We start from the raw sequence: 13643 nt of genomic DNA, 5'->3' as shown, positions 1-13643 counted from the left end.
ACAATTTATGGCATTATTATACTCTATGAAACAATATTTAAGGCCATTTTATAATGTATGGAGCTATATATGGGGCCATTATATACTGTGTGGAGCAATATATGGGGTCTATTATACTCTATGTGTAACGCCAGCGTCTCTTCACTCTCTTCCCTGGCTGAGACGCTGACACTCTCAACACCCGTAGATACTGGCAAAATGGCCTCTTGTTTGACGCTGGCACCTTTAAGGATGCACCCACACTTGCCTGTGCCTCCTTGGTACCTGAATGTTTGGGTACCTCCCCCATTTTGTCTGGACAATATCTGGTTGAAAAGGACTTAGTCACTTTGGTTAAAGGATACATTTCTAGTGGCCATTGCTGCCATTTATCACAAGGCAAAAAAATATGGTGCCTGGGGCAATAAATGGGGATATCACAATATGGATGTGCTCCCAGCTTTAGGACCCTTAGGAAGTGTTTTTTAGGGTTACCAATAAATCAGGCCTTTGGGTAATATGGTTTGCAATTTAGAAAATATGTTGAAAAAGCGCATTGCATACGCATGTCATACGGATGGTACTCAAGAAAAATATTGCACACTCGCATGACATTGTCACGACATACACATGACATTTGTCCAATGTTTTGGTGTGACAATCGGAGAGATTTATTAAACGCTAGTGAGAGCGAGGCCGTATATACTCTGAATACTCTTCAAAAGTATTTCAATGGGAAATCCACATTGCTGTTTATACAGCAAGTTTTTTGTGAGCTTTTTTTTTGTCCAGAAAGTCTTTGTAAACCTCTTTCAGAAAAAAAAGAAGTAACATATCACTTCTTTAATACAGAGTCCATTCGATACTTGATAATGTCAATTTCAAAAGTTCCAAAACTGTGTAAAGAATGTCACATCTGAAACCCTTGGAGATGGAAACTGATGGCGATCTCTGTACAGCACCACAAATATGTTGGTGATAGATTAACAGTGGAAATAAGAAAAACTCACGTTGTGGTTGGATTTTAGTTTGTCTACAGGTCTGTACGTTTTCTCCTCTGAGAGCTGAAATTTGACTTTCAAGATGACGCCTTGTTGGTCTTTTGAGAAGCTGGCAGCCCAATTCATCACTCAGAAAGCTCTTTCTTGTTTCCTTTTCTCTTGGCCCTCATTATAGCCTTTGTGTTTTTATTTTCAAAGCATCCCAAATATTGACAGGCCTCCTTATATACACAGGAAAGTATGAGGTGCTGTTTGGTCTGTCTCCCCTTTGTTATCATCATCCCAAACTAGGTTGGGGCTATATATAAAATTAAGCAGCGTGAGAGCTGCGTTCTCCACTACCATGTGTCTTATGTGCCACTGCTGCGATCTCCACTATCCTGCATCTTACCTGGAACAGCTGCGATCTCCACTACCATGCGTCTTATGTGCGACAGCTGCGATCTCCACTATCTACATGGAACAGCTGCGATCTCCACTACCATGCGTCTTATGTGCGACAGCTGCAATCTCCACTACCATGCGACTTACATGGAACAGCTGCGATCTCCACTACCATGCGTCTTACATGTAACAGCTGCAATCTCCACTACCATGCATCTTACATGTGACAGCTGTGATCTCCACTATCATGCGTCTTACATGGAACAGCTGTGATCTCCACTATCATGCATCTTACATGTGACAGCTGCGATCTCCACTATCATGCGTCTTACATGGAACAGCTGTGATCTCCACTATCATGCGTCTTACATGGAACAGCTGTGATCTCCACTACCATGCGTCTTATGTGCGACTGCTGCGATCTCCACTATCGTGCGTCTTATGTGCGACAGTTGCAATCTTCACTATCATGCGTCTTACATGTAACAGCTGCAATCTTCACTACCATGCGTCTTACATGCAACAGCTGCGATCTCCACTTCCAATGCTTCTTATGTGCGACAGCTGCGATCTCCACTATCCTGCGTCTTACATGCAACAGCTGCAATCTTCACTACCATGCGTCTTACGTGCGACGGCTGCGATCTCCACTATCGTGCGTCTTATGTGCGACAGCTGCAATCTCCATTATCATGCGTCTTACATGCAACAGCTGCGATCTTCACTACCATGCGTCTTATGTGCGACAGCTGCAATCTCCACTACCATGCGACTTACATGGAACAGCTGCGATCTCCACTACCATGCGTCTTACATGTAACAGCTGCAATCTCCACTACCATGCATCTTACATGTGACAGCTGCGATCTCCACTATCATGCGTCTTACATGGAACAGCTGTGATCTCCACTATCATGTGTCTTACATGGAACAGCTGTGATCTCCACTACCATGCGTCTTATGTGCGACTGCTGCGATCTCCACTATCGTGCGTCTTATGTGCGACAGTTGCAATCTTCACTATCATGCGTCTTACATGCAACAGCTGCAATCTTCACTACCATGCGTCTTACATGCAACAGCTGCGATCTCCACTACCATGCGTCTTATGTGCGACAGCTGCGATCTCCACTATCCTGCGTCTTACATGCAACAGCTGCAATCTTCACTACCATGCGTCTTACGTGCGACAGCTGCGATCTCCACTATCCTGCGTCTTACATGCAACAGCTGCAGTCTTCACTACCATGCGTCTTACGTGCGACGGCTGCAATCTCCACTATCGTGCTTCTTATGTGCGACAGCTGCAATCTCCACTATCATGCGTCTTACATGCAACAGCTGCAATCTCCACTATCATGCGTCTTACATGCAACAGCTGCGATCTTCACTACCATGCGACTTACATGGAACAGCTGCGATCTCCACTACCATGTGTCTTACAGTACATGTAACAGCTGCAATCTCCACTACCATGCATCTTACATGTGACAGCTGCGATCTCCACTATCATGCATCTTACATGTGACAGCTGCGATCTCCACTATCATGCGTCTTACATGGAACAGCTGTGATCTCCACTATCATGTGTCTTACATGGAACAGCTGTGATCTCCACTACCATGCGTCTTATGTTCGACTGCTGCGATCTCCACTATCGTGCGTCTTATGTGCGACAGTTGCAATCTCCACTATCATGCGTCTTACATGCAACAGCTGCAATCTTCACTACCATGCGTCTTACATGCAACAGCTGCAATCTCCACTATCATGCATCTTACATGTGACAGCTGCAATCTCCACTATCATGCGTCTTACAATGAACAGCTGCAATCTCCACTATCATGCGTCTTACATGCAACAGCTGCGATCTTCACTACCATGCGACTTACATGGAACAGCTGCGATCTCCACTACCATGCGTCTTACATGTAACAGCTGCAATCTCCACTACCATGCATCTTACATGTGACAGCTGCGATCTCCACTATCATGCGTCTTACATGGAACAGCTGTGATCTCCACTATCATGTGTCTTACATGGAACAGCTGTGATCTCCACTACCATGCGTCTTATGTGCGACTGCTGCGATCTCCACTATCGTGCGTCTTATGTGCGACAGTTGCAATCTCCACTATCATGCGTCTTACATGCAACAGCTGCGATCTCCACTACCATGCGTCTTATGTGCGACAGCTGCGATCTCCACTATCTTGCGTCTTACATGCAACAGCTGCAATCTCCACTATCATGCGTCTTACATGTGACAGCTGTGATCTCCACTATCTTGCGTCTTACATGCAACAGCTGCAATCTCCACTACCATGCGTCTTACGTGCGACGGCTGCGATCTCCACTATCGTGCGTCTTATGTGCGACAGCTGCAATCTCCACTATCATGCGTCTTACATGCAACAGCTGCGATCTTCACTACCATGCGTCTTACATGCAACGGCTGCAATCTCTACTATCATGCATCTTACATGTGACAGCTGCAATCTCCACTATCATGCGTCTTACATGCAACAGCTGCAATCTCCACTATCATGCGTCTTACATGCAACAGCTGTGATCTTGACTACCATGCGTCTTACATGGAACAGCTGCAATCTCCACTACCATGCATCTTACATGCAACAGCTGCAATCTCCACTATCATGCGTCTTACATGTGACAGCTGTGATCTCCACTATCATGCGTCTTACATGTGACAGCTGTGATCTCCACTATCATGCGTCTTACATGTAACAGCTGTGATCTCCACTATTATGCGTCTTTCATGGAACAGCTGTGATCTCCAGTACCATGCGTCTTACATGTGACAGCTGTGATCTCCACTATTATGCGTCTTACATGTGACAGCTGTGATCTCCACTACATGCGTCTTTCATGGAACAGCTGTGATCTCCACTATCATGCATCTTACATGTAACAGCTGTGATCTCCACTATCATGTGTCTTACATGTGACAGCTGTGATCTCCACTATCATGCGTCTTTCATGGAACAGCTGTGATCTCCACTGTTGTGTCTTACGTGTGACAGCTGCAATTTCCACTATCGTGCCTTACATGTGACAGCTGCAATTTCCACTATCATGCGCCTTACATACAACAGATGCAATCTCCACTATCATGCGTCTTACATGCAACAGTTGCGATCTTCACTACTATGCGCCTTACATGGAACAGCTGCGATCTCCACTATCATGCATCTTACATGCAACAGCTGCAGTCTCCACTATCATGCGTCTTACATGGAACAGCTGCGATCTCCACTACCATGCGTCTTACATGCAACAGCTGCAGTCTCCACTATCATGCGTCTTACATGGAACAGCTGTGATCTCTACTATTGTGTCTTACGTGTGACAGCTGCAATTTCCACTATCATGCGCCTTACATACAACAGATGCAATCTCCACTATCATGCGTCTTACATGCAACAGTTGCGATCTTCACTACTATGCGCCTTACATGGAACAGCTGCGATCTCCACTATCATGCATCTTACATGCAACAGCTGCAGTCTCCACTATCATGCGTCTTACATGGAACAGCTGCGATCTCCACTACCATGCGTCTTACATGCAACAGCTGCAGTCTCCACTATCATGCGTCTTACATGGAACAGCTGCAATCTCCACTATCATGTGCCTTACATGTGACAGCTGTGATCTCCACTACCATGCGTCTTACGTGCAACAGCTGCAGTCTCCACTATCATGCGTCTTACATGGAACAGCTGCGATCTCCACTACCATGCGTCTTACATGCAACAGCTGCAGTCTCCACTATCATGCGTCTTACATGGAACAGCTGTGATCTCCACTGTTGTGTCTTACGTGTGACAGCTGCAATCTCCACTACCATGCTTCTTACATGTGACAGCTTGTGATCTCCACTGTTATATGTCTTACATGCGACAGCTGCGATCTCCACTATCATGCATCTTGTGTGCTACAGCTGCAGTCTCCACTATCAAGCGTCTTACGTGCGACAGCTGCAGACTGCGATTTGCTTGTAGAGAATATAAGTTTGCATGCAAATGTTTTTTCCCCCCACGAGCCTCATTTATCAAAATTGTCTAGCAGAAAAACTGGCCTTGGTGCCCATAGCAACCAATCACAGCGCAGCTTTTCTAGAGCAGTTACGGCTCCGTTCACGGTTTGTTATTGCACTCCGTCAGATTTACAGGACGTGCTGGGAGGATTTCCTAACATATATCTCTCATAGAGGAAAGAAAACAATATATCGTACTTTTTGACTGCATGCTTTGGAAGAATAGAATACTCCACTATATTCTGAGTGTAGTATACTAGTGAAGTGTGAACAAAGCCTTACAAATAAGGATTAAAGCAAGTGATTATGAGAAATAAGATTTACTACCTGTAGGTCACTTGTCTATACACGGTGGTTAAAAATGATGGTCTGAAACATGTTAGAAACTTTTTAGGCTTTGCATGGTCTGCATTGAGATTTTTATCTATATGGAATTACAATGATTTTTGTACTTGAACAAGGATCTGGATGCTGGATTTCTTTAGAATTGAGAGTCCTCAGTGGTTGATACCTTGTAATGGCTAACTGAAAGATGGTAACACATTGCAAGCTTTCGAGACTACTCAGGACTCTTCATCAGGCATATAGACTAACACAAAATCTGAAGAACTACATATTTATACACAACACAGCGCAGAAAGAAATAATGAAATAGATAAGACAAGAGACCTGAAGAAGGACTGTCATTATGGGACAATGATAAACAGTTGTGTCCATAAATATTGGAACAGTTCATAAATAAGGAGTGAAAGTTTTATTGTCCTCTGATTTGTGTCTGGTTCTGTGTTGTGTGATGCCCCCACAAGGTTTGAGGAGTAAATTCCTTAATTGATGTAAAAAGACATAAATCCATGTGACACATTCATTCCTGCACTGAGTGTGTCAAAGATTGTCTTATGTTTATACTCCCAGACTCTCCTGTTTCTCTGAGATTTGAAGTTACCTTTCAATACCAGTAATTTCATGTCAATGGTGCTGTGATCAGGCATGCAAAAATGTTTTGCCACAGGTAGATCCATTCTTTTTTCTCTTATTGTGTGGCGGAGAGAATTCATTCTTGTTCTCAGTTTTTGCCTGGTCTCCCCACATACAGACCCCCAGTTGGACATTTTGTACAAATAATTAGGTACACCACATTAGATGTGATGCAGCTGAAAGTACCTGGGATCTTGTAATCCTGATGTGAGTTGGGGATCTTTATCTTGCCCGTGGTCATTTTAAATGGACGGGTTTTACATTTTTTCTGGTTGCAAGGAAAGGTTCCTGCTGCTGTTGGGGAGGACAGGGAGCTTCTGACAATGATGCTTCTTAGATTTGGGGGCTGCCTAAAACACAGTAGTGGGGGGTCTGGAAATATGGATTGTAATCGGGCATCTTTTTGTAGTAAAGGTTGTAATTTCTGTGCAGACCTAGGTGTTAAAAGATCATTAGAAAAATCTCTGTTCTGTCTCCTCATATATTTGTACATTGTAATAATATCGCCTTAGCACCTCCAGATTTGGATTGTAGGTGGCTGCTAGAGGTATCTGGTTATTTTTTTACTTAACTTTGTAATGTAGCAGGTAATTCCTTGATATTCTGGTGGCTCTTGTAATCTGGTTTTGAATTGTTCTTGGATGGTAGCCCTGATTCAGAAAGGTGTTCATCTCTCTCCATGGGGTTTCAACATATATGATTGTATCTGATGGCTTGGCTGTAGACAATAGAGTTTTTATGTGTTTTGGATGGAAACTCTCTCATTTAAGGTATGTTGGACGGTCGATTAGCTTCTGATACAGGGATGTCTCTATTTCATTGTTCTTTAGCTTAATGATTGTATCCAAAAAGTTAATTTCAGTGCTGGAGTAGTTGAGTGTTAAGTTGATGGTGGGATGAGATTGATTAAACTGTTCATGGAACGTCTTTAGCTGTGGCTCAGACTCCGTCCAGATGATTAAAATATCATCAATGTAGCGGTAGTAGGCCAGAGGCCTGATGGGACATGAGGACAAAAAGTCACTTTCAACCTTGGCCATGAAAAGATTTGCATACTGTGGAGCCATTTTACTTCCCATAGCTGTGCCAGTCTCCTGTAGCCATATCCTGTTGTCAAATTCAAAGTAATTGTGGGTGAGGATGAATTTTATAAGTTTCACCGCAGAATCAGCATCAGTCCCTGTGTTTTCTATTAAGAATTTGCAGGCATTTAATCCATCCTAGTGTGGGATATTAGAGTACAGAGATTCCACATCCATAGTGGCCAGGATGGTTCCCTCTGGTAGAGGATCTATTGCTGCTAGTTTATTCAGTAGGTCAGTTGTGTCCCGAATGTAACTGGGTGTATCCAAAACCAGAGGTTTAAGAATACCCTCTACCCATCCAGATAACTGCTCAGTAAGGGTTTTTTTTTATTACTGACCATACAGATAAGTGTTGGTCTCTAATGCCATAGGTCTAGATCTACCTGTTCATTGAGCTCTATTGCAAAAAAATAAAGGTGTTGTAGCTTAGTTCCATGCCTTTCAAATATGCTACATCTTGCCCATATAAATCTATAGGAACAAAGCCCAGTGCAAAAATCTAGTACATTTGCAGTGATGGAACCCGGCAGTTAAAAGATGGAACAAAAAACCTCTTAATAAATTTGGTGTATCTTACTTCAGCACAAACTCATAGTTTTAAGAGTGAAAGACGCAAGTCCAACGAGTTCAACCTATAACCTAACATGTGGATACAGGAAAAGGCAAACATCCCATGTTACAGAGGCTGTTTGCCTTATATTATGAGAAAATTTCCTTCTTGACTCCACATACAGTAATCAGAATAGTTCCCTCGATCAACGCCCCATCACAGAATCTAATGCCCATAACCTGCAATATTATATTTTTTAAGAAAGGCAATCAAAGCTTGTCAATTTTAGAGAATCAACCACTACAACATCATGTGGCAGAGAGTTCCAGTCTCACTGCTTTTACAGTAAAGAATCTGTGTTTGAGATTATGATTAAAGCTTCTTTTCTCTTGATGCAGAGGATGCCTCCTTGTCACCATTGCAGACCTAGGCGTAAAAAGATCATTAGAAAGATCTCTGTACTGTCTCCTCATATATTTGTACATTGTGATAATATTGCGTCTAAGTCTCCATTTTTCCAACCTGAATAACCCTATCTGTGTCAGTATTGCAGTTCACCCATTCCCTTAATATTCTTGGTTGATCTTCTCTGAACCCGCTCTGGTTCAGCTACGTCTTTCTTATATACCGGAGACTAAAATTGTCCACTGTATTCTAAGTATGGCCGCAGATACCAGTCCCGATGAATTGGCGCCAAGGAGTAACAGCCTTCAAACAGCAAAAGTCGGGTACATTTGCCCATGTACCAGTTATAGTCTCTGCAACAAAACTGGTGCAGATCAGAAAGAAAGCCATATCAAGAGTTTAAAAAGTTTTACAAAATCTGTGAACCCGCCTGAAGTCAGATGGGAACAGGTACACAGCAGACGGGGTTTACATTATATTTCTGGCACAATTTCCAATGAAAACCCTTTATTTCTTTTGATCTGTGAAATGATGATAAACTTGCTACGCCTGCCAGGCTCACATCACAAGGGTAGATTTACCTAGCCAAAATGCCACAATGCAAAATGACTGCAGGCGACAATCTTGTTGCCAACAAACTTTCAAAGTTCAAGATGAAGTCTTAAACTGCAAGTGTCAGGAGATACATACTCTTTATAAAGGAGTCTCTAGAAGTGGTTGCGATAGGGTTAAACGTGAGTCGAAGCTTGAGTGGCGCTGTCTTTATCCAGTGGATGAATAGGCTGGGTAGGCGGTGCAATGGAGGGAATCTCTGCCTGTCTACAGCTTCTAGCGCTGTCTTTAACCCTTTAGTAGCATTTTGTTGAAGTCACTGAAGCCCAGAGGCTTTAATGTTAACCTCAAGAAAATGTATATGACCCAGCGATGAAAAATCCACTGTACCTTCAGAGGTCTTGTATATAAAACTTCAGTTTTATTGGAAATATTTAAAAGATATAAAAGAGCACAGTTATAGGCAGTCAGATCAACCAGTTTTAATGTTAAACTCACTATGGAAAAAAAACACTAGCTAAATTATTTAGATATTATTATTATTATTAATATTTATTTATATAGCGCCATTAATTCCATGGTGCTGTACATGAAAAGGGGGGTTACATACAAAGTTATAGATATCGTTAACAGTAAACAAGTTTCCACAACAAATTTATAATGACAAACTGGTACAGAGGCGAGAGGACCCTGTCCTTGCGGACTTACATTCTACGGAATAGCGGGGAAAAGACAGAAGGTCGGGGGTGCAGCAGCTCTGGTGGTGATGAGGCGGCAGCTCATGTGGTGGTGAGGCTGCAGAATGGTTATTGCAGTCTGTAGGCTTTCCTGAAAAGATGGGTTTTCAGGTTCCATTTGAAGGATCCGAGGGTGGTGGATAATTGGACGTGTTGAGGCATGGCATTCCAGAGGATAGGGGATATTCGGGAGAAATCTTGGAGGCGGTTGTGTGAGGAACAAATAAGTGTGGAGGAGAGTAGGCAGTCTTGGGAGGATCGAAGAGTACGTGAGGGAAGATATTGGGAGATTAGTTCAGAGATATAGGGAGGGGAAAGGTTGTGGATGGCTTTGTAGGTCAGTGTTAGTAGTTTGAACTGGATTCGTTGGGGAATTGGGAGCCAATGGAGGGATTTGCAGAGGGGTGAGACAGGGGAGTAGCGAGGAGAGAGGTGGATTAGTTGGGCAGCAGAATTGAGGACAGTCTGGAGTGGTGCAAGAGAGTTAGCAGGGAGGCAACAGAGGAGGGTGTTGCAGTATTCAAGGCGGGAGATGATGAGGGCATGTACAAGAGTTTTAGTAGATTGAGGACTGAAGAAGGGACGGATTCTGGAAATATTTTTGAGTTGGAGGCGACAGGATGTGGCAAGAGATTGGACGTGCGGTTTGAAGGACAGGGCAGAGTCGAGAGTAAAGGCCCCTTTACATTTAGCGATGCACCAGCGATCCGACCAGCGATCTGACCCAGTCAGGATCGCTGGTGCATCGCTAAATGATCACTAGTGAGCTGTCACACAGGCAGACCTCACAGCGATGCAGCAGCGACGCAGCGCACGATACTCACCTTTCACACACAGCGATCCTGACGTCCTCCCGCCCGCCTCTACGCGTCGCTCGTCGTCACAGCAGGAAGCTGACGACGAGAAATGGAGCCGGACATTCTCGCGCGATCAGCGATGGACAGCGGGGGAGCCGGTCGGAGGTAAGTATCACATAGCAATATAGATAGCGATATCGCTATAATGTCACAAAATCGGTGACGTTATAGCGATATGGCTAGCGATATCGCTATGTGTAAAACCCCCTTTACTCAAGGCAGCGGATTTCAGGTGTGGGAGAGAGCATGATGCCATTTACCATAATAGATAGATCGGGTAGGGAAGATACGTGAGATGGAGGAAAGATAATGATTTCAGTTTTGTCTATGTTGAGTTTTAGGAAGCGAGCGGTGAAAAAGGAGGATATGGCTGATAGACACTCTGGGATTCTGGACAGCAGAGAGGTGACATCTGGGCCAGAGAGGTAGATCTGAGTGTCATCTGGATACAGATGGTACCGGAAGCCATGGGACTTTATGAGTTGTCCTAGGCCAAGAGTATAGATGGAAAAAAGTAGGGGCCCCAGGACAGAGCCTTGGGGGACTCCAACAGAGAGGGGGAGGGATGATGAGGTAGTGTGGGAGTGGGAGACGCTGAATGTGTGGTCAGAAAGGTATGAGGAAATCCAAGATAGGGCAAGGTCTTTGATGCTAAGGGAAGAGAGAATCTGTAGCAGTAGGCAGTGGTCAACTGTGTCAAAGGCAGAGGACAGGTCAAGAAGGAGGAGGATGGAGAATTGTCTGTTAGCTTTGGCTGTAAGTCATTAGTAATTTTGGTCAGGGCAGTTTCAGTGGAGTGGTGGGGGCGGAAGCCAGATTGCAGGATGTCAAGGAGGGAGTTAGATGAGAGATGGGAGGAAATGTACTGCTTTAATTTGCAAGAATGATCTTATTATTCAGAATTTTAAATTACTGTAGTAAAAAAAAAGTAAAATAAATATGTAAGAACCACTAGAAAGGTAGCCTGTGCCTTCATGTCATGGGTAGGTGACCTGTCAGCCAATAAAACCACCACTTATGTACATGACATATAGCGCATATCTAAGTGTAAAGGCTCATCTACACAAACCGATAATGGAGTTTGTCAGGGCCCTGTCACACATAGCGACGCACCAGCGATCCCGACAATGATATTACCTTGTTAGGATCGCTGGTGTGTCGCTACATGATCGCTGGTGAGCTGCCAAACAGACAGCTTCACCAGCGATCAGCACCAGCGACAGGAGGGTAACAAGCGACACACGTCGCTTAGTTACCCACTGTGTACCTTAGTTACCAGCGCACTGGTGCAGGGTGCTGGTAACCAAGGTACACATCGGGTTTCTAAGCGCCGCGCGGCACATAGAAACCCGATGTGTACCTTGGTTACCAGCTCCCTGCACCAGCGCGCTGGTAACTAAGGTAACATTGGGTTTCTAAGCGCTGCATGCCGCTTAGAAACCCGACATTTACCTTAGTTACCAGCCCGTTGATCGCTGATCGCTGGACTCCCACCCGTCACATGCAGCGATGCATGCTGGCCAGCGGGAGACCAGCGATCAAAAGAATGTCCTGGCCATTCCAGGACGATCAGCGATACCCGGCAGGGGGGCCGGTCGCTGGTCAGTGTCACAGTGATCTCGCTGGTGAGATCGCTGTTGCGTCACAAAACTTATGACTCAGCAGCGATCTCGCTAGCGAGATCACTGTGTGTGACGGGGGCTTTAGAACAATCATTCACTGATTATCAGCTTGTGCCAACAATCCCCCAATGAACACACACAATTCTATTTTGTCGAGTGATTGGATCATTCAACGCAGCATTAGATAGTAACCGTTGTTTATTTTGTTTCAGAAATCAATAGTACACATGAATATAATAAATTATGTAATACATCCTATTATAGAAATCTGCTTTCTCCTCCTTTGCTCTCAATATTCTCAATTCAAAGGTAAAATCTGTCTTCAATTAATCCAGATTTCCCAATTACTGAGATAGAAGGCATTTGGTGCTCATAAAGTGCTATGCAGACCTGTAAATGTTGTTTCAAGAGAACGTGCAGCAGTATGTCTGTCTCTGCCTCTAGCTCATCTCTTCTTCTCCTGCTCTCCATAGAATTTTAAAAGCACCAACTGTCATTTCCTATCTCAGTAATGTGAAAGTCTGTGTTCATTGAATACAGATTTTAGCTATGAATTAAGATTGCAAGATCAGTCCAGGAGGAGAAAGAAGCCGATTTCTCTGATAGGATAAATTACAAAGTTACTTATTTTCATGTGTACTATTGATTTATGAAAAAAATAAAATGATGGTTACTCTTTAAAATTATTAATATCACCAGTACATTGACCTCTGTAAAAAGGAAATGGGCAGCCAATGACATGATATTTTTTTTCTATAACAGAATGGCCCATTCTATATCCATAGACTGTGTTATGGCCTGTCTAAATAGGTCATTAAATTAGTGCTTGTACATAGCCAATCGTCTGGTCATTTAAAGGTCAAGATCCATAGGTGTAAATACCCTATAAGAATGGCGGGGTGAAGGACACTTAATGTCTAATCAAAAGCTGCTTTGTTACCTGGAGGTTGCCTTTAAAGCTATAGTACGATGTACAAAAGTATGTAGCTAATTAATTGTGATACATTTTGCTACAGCAGTATTTTTAGGACCTTTAGTATCCAGATGTTTTTCTCCGGTGTGGACAACTAATGATTTTACTCTAAGGCCGGGGTCACACTGGCGAGGAATACGGGAGAGTGAGAGGCGCAAAAAGCACGCATTAGACACGGACAAATGATTTTGTATGGGGTCACTCGCACCAGCCGTATATTTCTCATCCGTATTCTAGGCTCCGTGCCAATCGCAGCATGCTGCGATTGTCAGCGTACTACGCCCGTAGTACGCCAATGCAAGTCTATGGGTGCGCAAAAAATACGGATTACACACGGACCACACGTGTGACTTGCGAGAAATACGCACCAGGTGTCTTTTAGCAAAGCCGGCAATTCAGTGCGCGATACAGTAAACTCACACTGACAGGTTTAATAAAGAAACGAAAGAATAGATATAGACA

Source organism: Dendrobates tinctorius, unplaced genomic scaffold (assembly GCF_039654945.1).
Source record: "Dendrobates tinctorius isolate UK_male_01 unplaced genomic scaffold, ASM3965494v1 ptg000016l, whole genome shotgun sequence".
NCBI lineage: Eukaryota > Metazoa > Chordata > Amphibia > Anura > Dendrobatidae > Dendrobates > Dendrobates tinctorius.
The sequence above is the reverse complement of the archived record's forward strand: the minus strand, read 5'-3'. Positions refer to the sequence as shown.